Consider the following 9,377-nt stretch of genomic DNA (forward strand, 5'->3'; position numbering starts at 1 on the left):
TGACCTTACTCTCTGTGTGCCTCCCAAACCGCCTCAGAATTCTAAAAAGTTTATAATTTCTTTTAGCCACAGGGCCTCTGTGTATACTGTCCTATCTAGAATATTCTTTACCAAGTTACCTCAGTCTAAAGAATCTTTAGGGAAGGCCAACTGGTTCCCTGGGTCCAAATTAGTTTTTCTGTCTCTCTGTCTCTGTCTATCTGTCTGCCTGTCTGCCTATCTGTCTGCCTCTCTCTCTCTCACACATTGTGTGTGTGTGTGTGTGTGTGTGTGTGTGTGTGTGTGTGTGTGTGTGTTGTTTGTTTAATCTGTTTTGTTTTTGACAGGGTTTTCTATAACCCAGACTAATCTGAACCTCCATATATAACCAAGACTAGCCTTCAACTCCTGATCCTCCTGCCTCCACACCCCAAGACTGGGATTACAGGCGTGTGCCATCACACTTAGCTCCAAATCAAGTTTCTTGGTTCCAGCTTCAGAAAACCCCACGGTCCCTCCTCTTCTTTACACTGCTTAAAAGACCTCTTTGTAATCAGGCACCCGTCTGAGTGATTATCCGATTACTGTAAATCCCAGGAAACCAGAGCCGGGCTCTGGTCTTGCTCACTGTCCCATGCTTAGTACTTCCCCGGTACAGAGCTGACGCCCTGTTTGATTGCACTGAGCTAGTGATGAGCTCATGCCATCCGCTACCCAGTGACACGTGTAGACGGCCTTACCACCTCTGTAGTGGGCACCTTCCACAAATAAAAGAAACAGCTGCCTCTACCAGTGGATTAGCCCAATAGATATAGAATATTATTTCAACATGTGATCACTACTTAAAATTGTTCATGAGATACTTTAAATACTTTTTTCATCCCACTAAGTTGTCTCAATCCTACATGGTTTTTGCTTTTCTTTTTTGTGGGTTTTTTTTTTTTTTTTTTTTTTTTTTGAGACACGGTTTCTCTACACAGTCCTGGCTGTCCAGAAACTTGTAGACCAGGCTAGCCGATCTTCCTGACTCCGCCTATCAAGTGCTGGGATTAAAGGCGTACGCCACCACACCCAGCTCCTATGTGTCTATATTCTTTCTCCACATCTAATTTTAGACCAGCCACATGTCAAACGTCAATCGTCACAAATGGCTAGTGGCCGCTGCACGAGGCCACCACCCACCGCAGCCCAGGGCTCAGCTGTAGAGAGTTGGACCTCCAGAGTAGGGACTCACTCCAAGTCCTCAGGGGTTCCAGAGGAAAAATGGAACCCCTTAGCTTCTGCGCGTGTCCTCAGCATCCTTGGACCTAGCCTGTAGTATTCACTACAGACTTCTGACATGCCTCCCGACACTCCCGACGCATCCTTTCTCTAAACTCAGACCCGAGAGTCTGTCTGTCTCATTCTGTCTCATTCCTTCATCTTTGACGGCCCAGGTGTCCCACCCCTTCCTCTCATGCCTCCCTCCCCTCCTTCAGCCAATGGGTAAAGAGAGACAAGATTTGAAACATATATAAGGCCTCTGCATCCAGCAGAGAGAGCCATGGGGGACCCTGGGCCTGTGGTAGAGCTCCAGGGGAAGAAGGGGCTGGGCCAGAGCTGGGGTCAATAGAAGCCATTTTCCATGGTGCTCCAGCCGAGGGTCTGCGGACCATATGGCTGGAAGCAGCAGTTCCTCTGATAATGTAAAGCAGACCCACTTCAGCTCTGTGGCAGCTGGTGGGCAGAAGGCTAGGCCCCCGGGGCTTGGGAGACAGAAAAGAAGAGGCAAGAAGGACTCTTTCAACCTCCTATCCCTTTTGGTTCCCTGCTCCAGCCTTCTTGTCCTCCCTCTGACCCTTCCCAGCCACACCAGACACCCCTCTGCTCTCCTGCCTGCTAGGCCTGTGCTCAGGATCCAGCTCCAAGCCCAGCTCCTCAAAGTGGGCAGGCATTCCCAGCACATGCCCTGGAGTGCTCCCGTACATTGCCCCAACTCAGGCCCTTATCATCAGCTCCAGGTGCAGGTTGAGAACTCCCAGGCCCAGGAAGTAATCCCCATTTCCCAGCATGCTCCACCTAAGCATTGACCTCTTCCAGTCCTACAGCCTTGTAGGAGATGAAGCTAGGGACATTTCCCAAAGGTGCCATCACAGAACACACTGGAATATTCTGGTTCTCATCCCTCATGTTTCCCGGGGCATTCAACGGTACCCCCTTCAGACCACATCCCAGCATTTCCCAGACCTGGTGGTACTCCTTCCCAGCAATCCCTGCCCACCTGCCACTCCCTCATCACTGGTTCGAATGTTTCCAGCAACATTCCCAAAGGGTTCATGAAGAAGTGAGTTTGGGTCACCTCCCCAAGCTCGGATTACTCCTTTAGGGGAAAAAAAAAATCTAGGCATGTGCTCCCTTACCCCATAGCCTAATGACTCAGAATATAAGGGTCCCTCAGAGTCATCCAGTAAGAGCCTGAAGCCCCACCTTGCAAACCCTTGGCCTGGGGCTCAGTGTCCACGCCCAGAGACCTAGCCCTACCCCAGGGCTAAGGCTTCCATTAGCAGTCCAGATGGTTCTCATTCTACTCCCCCAGACCTTGGATGTCAGCACTGTACTCAGGATGTGCAGGCCAGGGGCACAGGGCAACTCAGGTGCCATTCATCAGTGCTAGGACAGAGGGCCATGCCATGACCTCGTGGGGTCCCCAGACGGAGCCCAGAAGGCAGCATTAAGGAGCTTTCTTCTCCTCAACCCTGGACGTAATAGCCAGGAGTCTTTGTGTTGCAACAGGAAGCAAGCCCAACCAACTCAATTTGGCAATTTACAGTCCATCATCAGAAATGAAAAGGCCAGGATAGGACATCCCAGAACCCGATTTCTCCAACTCCGTCTCCTGCTCCCCTTCCCTTTTGTGCTGACAAGAAAGCCAAAAAGCCTCATGACCAAGGACCTAGGGATAGAGAGTACTTTGGTCCTAGTAATCCCCACCAAGGTCCCCAGGGGTCTTTGGTTCTGATTGGCCTATCCCTGTGAGCCGCGAAGGAAATCACAAACGGGCTAAGGTGAAAGCTGAGTGCTCCATCCCTGGGGCAAGAATGTCATCTCAACCTGAAGCGAGGGACTGACAAGTGTGGCAGGAGTGTAGATTGTGGAATGGAAGAGCCGGGGAAAGAACATAAAGACCAGAACGAGCTGAAGCCAAGGCGGGGGAAAGGAGTGGGAGGCTGACTTGGACTCCCAGAGACACTCACGAGAACAAGGGGAGGACAGAGCCAAGGCCAGTGGTGATTTGGTGGCAGTGTGAGGAATTTAGACTGAGTGGGGAGCTACTGAGGTCTCCTGAGCAAGAAAACGTTCCAGAAGGAGGAAGGATACAAAAGGGGGAAGGGAGGTAGAAAAAGAATTCAGGCAGCATTAAGAAGAGGGGATACAGGGCCAGGGAGATGGTTCAGTAAGGCAAAGTGTCTGCCACCAAGGTCGATGACGTGAATTTGATCCCTGGGACCTCCACAGTAGAAGGAAAGAACTGATTCCTGTAAGTTGGGTTCTGACCTCCACTCACACATCATGGCACATGAGTGCACACACGTGCACACATATATGATTGCATAGATAAAATAACGAAATAAAAATTTAACCAGGCATGGTAGTTCACACCTTTAATCCCAGCACTTGGGAGGTAGAGGCAGGCAGATCTCTGTGAGTTCGAGGCCAGCCTGGTGTGTACAGTAAGCTTCAGGACAGCTAGAGCTACAGAGTGAGATCCTGTCTCAAAAGACCAACAAAAAAATTAAAGAAGAAAAATGCATAAGGCCCTGGATTCAATCTCCAGTACTGGCGGGGGAAGGGGGCGGGGGGAGTGAGATTTGATGAGATAAAGTAAAAACCAGGTATAGCATAGTGGCAATTCCTATTAGTCCAGTACTCAGGCTGGTGCAAGAGGACCCAATGCCAGCCTGGGCTACAAACGAGAGACCCTGTCTCAAAAGAAACCAAGAGGAACTAAGCTAGCCTTGGCATCAGAGCAGCAAGGCAGCAGGGGGTCAGAATGAGAAAGGGCACCAGCCTAGGCCACTGTGTGGCTGACAGAGCTGTTCATGGAGACAGGAGAGGTGGGAGGCAGGGCAGACTTTCAGAGCCTTGAGGTGATGAAATGTCAGGGCTCAGGGAGTTTCCAGCCTATTCTAGAGGAATACCTTTGAGTCATCTGTTTTTGTTTTTGTTTTTTTGTTTTTTGTTTTTCAAGACAGGGTTTCTCTGTGTGCCCCTGACTGGCCTGGAACTCACAGAGGAGTATTAAGGTAGCATTAGGAGGGAATACAGGACCAGTGAGATGATTCAGTAAGGCAAGGTGCCTGCCACCAAGGTCAAAGACGTGAACTTGATCGCTGGGACCTCCACAGTAGAAGGAAAGAACTGATTCCTGTAAGTTGGGTTCTGACCTCCACTTGCACATCATGGCACATGCATGCACACATGTGCACTGCCTCCCAAGTCCTGGGACTAAAGGCATAGGCCACCGCCGCCCAACCCCTGTGGAAAGAGGTCTGTGGTGCAGAGGGTGTGAAGTGCTACGCTCTTCCTTAGCATGAGAGAAACCGGGAACAGTAAACTGGTCGGCTTTTCTCTTCAATGGAAGGGTTTTACACCTGTTTTCCACCCGGAATGCTGGGGTTGGATATAACTACTAACCTGGTGACCTTTTACTATCTGAGTGCCAGGCCTCACCTGGATCACCCATTGTTTTGTTTTGTTTTAAAGATTTATTTATTTATCATATTACAGTGTTCTGTCTCCATGTGCTCCAGAAGGGGGCACCAGGTCTCATTACAGATGGTTGTGAGCCACCATGTGGTTGCTGGGAATTGAACTCCGGACCTCTGGAAGAGCAGCCAGTGCTCTTAACCTCTGAGCTATCTCTCCAGCCCCCCCTTTTTTTTTTTTTGGTTTTTTCAAGACAGGGTTTCTCTGTGTAGTTTTGATGCCTGTCCTGGATCTCGCTCTGTAGACCAGGCTGGCCTTGAACTCACAGAGATTCACCTAGCTCTGCCTCCCAAGTACTGGGATGAAAGGCGTGTGCCACCACCGCCCAGCGAATCACCCATTCTTAAGAAAGAGGTCTCATGTACTTTGCAAAAAAGGTCTGCTCTTAGGCTCATTCCAGACCCTTCCTCCCTAGACCCTTATCCTCAGTACTGTTTCTCAGTCAACAGAACCCATTTTATGGAAGACGTCAAAGGCGCTTTGCAAAGGACTTTTGATGTAATCAAGTCTTAGCTTTGTTGTGATAATTATCACTAGGAAACTTTTTTTCCAAAATTGTAATGTGCTTAAATATGTCAAAAATAAACTGCTTGGGTCAGACTCTAGAAGTCTGAATCAACACCGGCTAACTAAGTCCTGTTGGACTGGATTTCTTTCTTGTCTCACAAGGATCTTTCCTCAGGTGGCCATAGCATTTGCAGGGACCCCCACACTGTAGGACAGGCCTGCTTAGGTGACCAGAGTGGAAGGGTGAGGCAGGCGGTCTGCAAGCCTTGGGCAGTGACTTGAGAGGTCTGGATCTTGCAGAATTGAGAAGTCCCAAGAAAGCCTCAAGTTTCTGGAAGGAGGTAACGGGGAACTCCAGGGCAAAGACCCTGGAGGGGGAGGCCTGGGGCAAGTCACTGGGTTGGCCCTGTCAAGGGTGCAGGAGAGGGTGGTGGCGGGTCAGAGGTCAGAGGGGAGCATGGTGGAGGAGACAGGCGGCTCCCCTGACAAGTCACCTGGAAGCTGTGCTGGGAAGGGTAGGAGAGAGACAGGCTTGCCCAGCAACAACAGGAAGTCCTGCGCGGGGGATGAGGGGAAGTGGGGTGCCCGGGGTTGGGACCCTGAAGATGTATATGGCTCGGCAGCCTTGAATTCTACCCTGTGGCAGCCCCCAGAAACTCCACAGTTTCCAAGGTCTCTCCACTCGGCCAGTAGAAGGAGTTGGCTAAGACCCCCAGGATCCCGCTCTGGATGCCTCACCACCCTGCCAGCACGAGCCAATGTCTGCCTCTCCAGGAGCTCCATGACGAGTCAACATGGAGACAGACACCGTCTATCTCAGTGAGATTGGATTCAGTCTCAAGTGCCACAGCCTAGATTTCCTGTCAAAATGCTGCCTCCTTGAGACTCGGAGAAGAAGCTGCCAAGGCTCTGTGAGCCAGAAAATGCTCACGGCATCCCTTCTGGGGTGTGTGTGTGTGTGTGTGTGTGTGTGTGTGTGTGTGTGCATGTGCGTGCATGTGTCTCTGTGTGTGTGTGTCTGTGTGTGTGTGTGTCTGTGTGTGTGTGCGCGCGCGTGTGTGTGTGTGTCTGTGTGTGTGTGCGTGTGTGTGTGTGTGTGTGTGTGTGTGTCTGTGTGTCTGGTAAGGATGAGTGTGGGGGTGGTGTGTGTGACTGCCTAGAAGCCAGTGCTGGAGGTCAAAAATCACAGTAGGTTCACATAGAAGCTGCCTCAGCAGCTCTGGGCACCCGGCTCCTCCTTCATAGGGCAGCACACGGGCTGGGCACGTGCCCAGAGAGTGCCACATGCCTGTCAGGCTGGGGCCTGCCACATGCCTCTCCAGAGAGGCTGCCAGAAGCCCCGCAGCTGGGTAAACCCAGAACAATGAGTCAGAGGAGGGTGGGGGCTGGAGGGAGACTCCCACCCAGGCCAGACTGCAGTACCTCACCTGTCCGGGGGCCTGGTTGGCTAAGAACAGAGGAGGGGGTAGTGGGAAAATCTCTTTGGCATACTGGCACTGAGGCTGTCCCAGGCAGCTCGAACAAGGATCAGTGCCCTCATCCAGGTAGTATTCCATCAACAAAGCCCTTCCGTGGAGACACAGGGGCAGCCGCACTCCAGGCGTGGTGGGTGATCTGCTTTTTAGCCTGACAGGATGAAGGGTATCCGTGGGACCTGTTTCCTGTACTCTGGACCAATCCAGAGTCTGGTCCCAAGTTGGGTCTGGAAAATCCAGGGGACCCTAGGGAACTGGGAGCTAATAAAAGTGCCTGTCGGGGACCCCTGGAAACTACTTCATGCTACCAGATGCCATTTGTCCTGTACTTACAAAGCATGGCCGCAATTGCCCTTCCATGTAATCACCTCGTTGGCCCTGCATGAGAAGCATGACTGGACCCACTTTACAGATAAGACCATGGAAAGCCAGGGATTTGTCCAAGGCCACATGAGAGTGAGTGGCAGAGACAATCCAGGAAGCCCACCCACTCCACAGTGCTCTGGACCCATGCTCCCAGCGGGCTGAGGTTGGAGGTGTAGGGCCTGGATGGGGATGGAGATAAAGGCTGGAGGTGAGGAGTGGGTCTAGAGATACAGGGAGACTGGAGCGGGAACCGCAGCTGAGGAGGTGGGATGGAGCCTAGAGATAAACCCACCTTCCTTCCTTATTACTAAAGGACCCCCTTCCATGTCGCTTGTCCCCTTCCAAAGAGTGACAGGGACAGCTGGAGCCTACCAGGGGAAGAAGAGAAAGGGGATCCCAGTTCAGAGCCTGGACTCTGAACCCTGATGCCGCCACCAGGGCCCCCTCCCCTCTGTTCCCAGCCCCTCACCCCAGCTGCAGCAGGCTGAGGCTGCTGGGCACCTGGCACAGAGCCATCCAGGCCAGCCCAGGGGGGCAGGGCCCGAAGATAGTGGGATCATGGTGCAGACCTGGTCCTGCTCTGGGCACCCTGGACCGCTCCCCCCATCTTCAGCTGCCTTACCACCCTGTCGATCCACAGTGGGTCCCAAGGGTCTGAGATTTTTTCTGAGAAGTTGGCTTTTTAAAAAAAAAATTATTTGTTTTTGTCTTTATGTGTATGAATGGTTTGCCTTTACGTATACCACGTGCTTACCTTGTGCCCTCAGATGCCAGAAAGAGGTGTCAGATCTCCCTGGAACTGGAGTTACAGAGAGTTGTGAGCTACCATGAGGGCGTCAGGCACCGAACCTGGGTTCTCTTCCAGACTAATGCAAGTGCTCCTAACCACGGAGCCGTTCCTCCAGCCGACGATTCGTGTGGTTTATTTTGTTTTGCTTTGTTTTATGACGGAGTCTCATCCTGTAGCCTAGGCTGGCCTAGAACTCACTGTGTAGCCCAGTCTGGTCTCTAATTCCTAAAGATCCTTCTCTCTCCACTCCTACCTCCCAGGTTCTGGGATTGCAGGCACGATCCATCTTGCCTGGCTAGAAACCCTGCCTTTTAAAGACCCTCCCTCCTCCCTCCCCTGGTCTCGGCTAGATCCCACCAGGTAGCTCCATAATGTTCCAAAAAGGAGCCTCCGGGCTGGAACATTCTCCCCGGCTTCTGCTGGTCATTTTGATTCTATCTCTTGGGTTATAAGAGGAAAGTGCGCTTCAGAGCTACACACTCCTGGACTCCAAGCCAGGGCCTGCCGCTTACTAGTTCTGGGGTCTGGGGGACACTGGTCCCAAATCCTATCTGAGTTCTTACTCCCTAAGCTGTAAAACGGGGATAATTAGTTACTAACTCGGCAATTTGCTGTGCTACTTAAAGTTAATATTGCATGCATGAGGCTGAATCTAGCACAAGCCTGTTAAATTATATTTATGAATATAATTATCTCAAATTATCCTTGACTCACTGTCTCTCCCACCCCGGCACTAGAGGTTCCCCCACAGGAACCTCACCCTGCCCTTCTAACCGGCCTTCCACCCTCCCCGCTGATGCCTGTCACGGCAGCCAGACTGGGTGATTTGTATCCCTCTCAGCCTGCCCACCCCCAGCACACCCTGCGTGTCCCTGCGTGAGGCCTTAACTGCAACCTGCTGCCCACAAGGGCTGCTCTCTGTGGGCATCAGCTGCATCCTTCTGCCTGTCTGCCTGGGTCTCAATGTCACATTGCCTCACTACTTTGCATAGGAAAGATTCCATTTAACTTTGGGTCCTTGCTTTATATCTTTTAAAAAATTATAAGCTGAGGCTGGAGAGATGGTTTAGTGGTTAAGAGCATGTATTGCTCCTCTAGTGGACCTGAGTTCAAATCCAACTGCCAGCACCCATGGCAGGTGACTCAGAACTGCCTGTAACTCTAGCTCCAGGCTAGAGATTCTGTGAGCACCGTGCATTCATGTGCACATATTTACACATAATTAAAAATATTTAAAAATGCAAACAGACGAAAGCCAGGTGCAGGGACGCACGCCTTTAACCCCAGCACTCAGGAGGATCTCTGTGCATTTGAAGCCAGCCTGGTCTACATAGTGAGTTCCAGGACAGCCAGTGCTCCATAGTGAGACCCTGTCTCAAAGTAAATAAATAAACACACCTTTTAAAAAAAATTATAAGCCGACTCATCTTTGAGACCCTCTTCACAGTCACTACTCGCCCCTACCCTACCCCCAGTCCCCTGAGTAAGTGCTCAGAACCCTGGGAATGCTGGGA

Source organism: Peromyscus californicus, unplaced genomic scaffold (genome assembly GCF_007827085.1).
Source record: "Peromyscus californicus insignis strain IS unplaced genomic scaffold, ASM782708v3 Scaffold_3__1_contigs__length_106647218, whole genome shotgun sequence".
In the NCBI taxonomy this organism is placed as follows: Eukaryota; Metazoa; Chordata; class Mammalia; order Rodentia; family Cricetidae; genus Peromyscus; species Peromyscus californicus.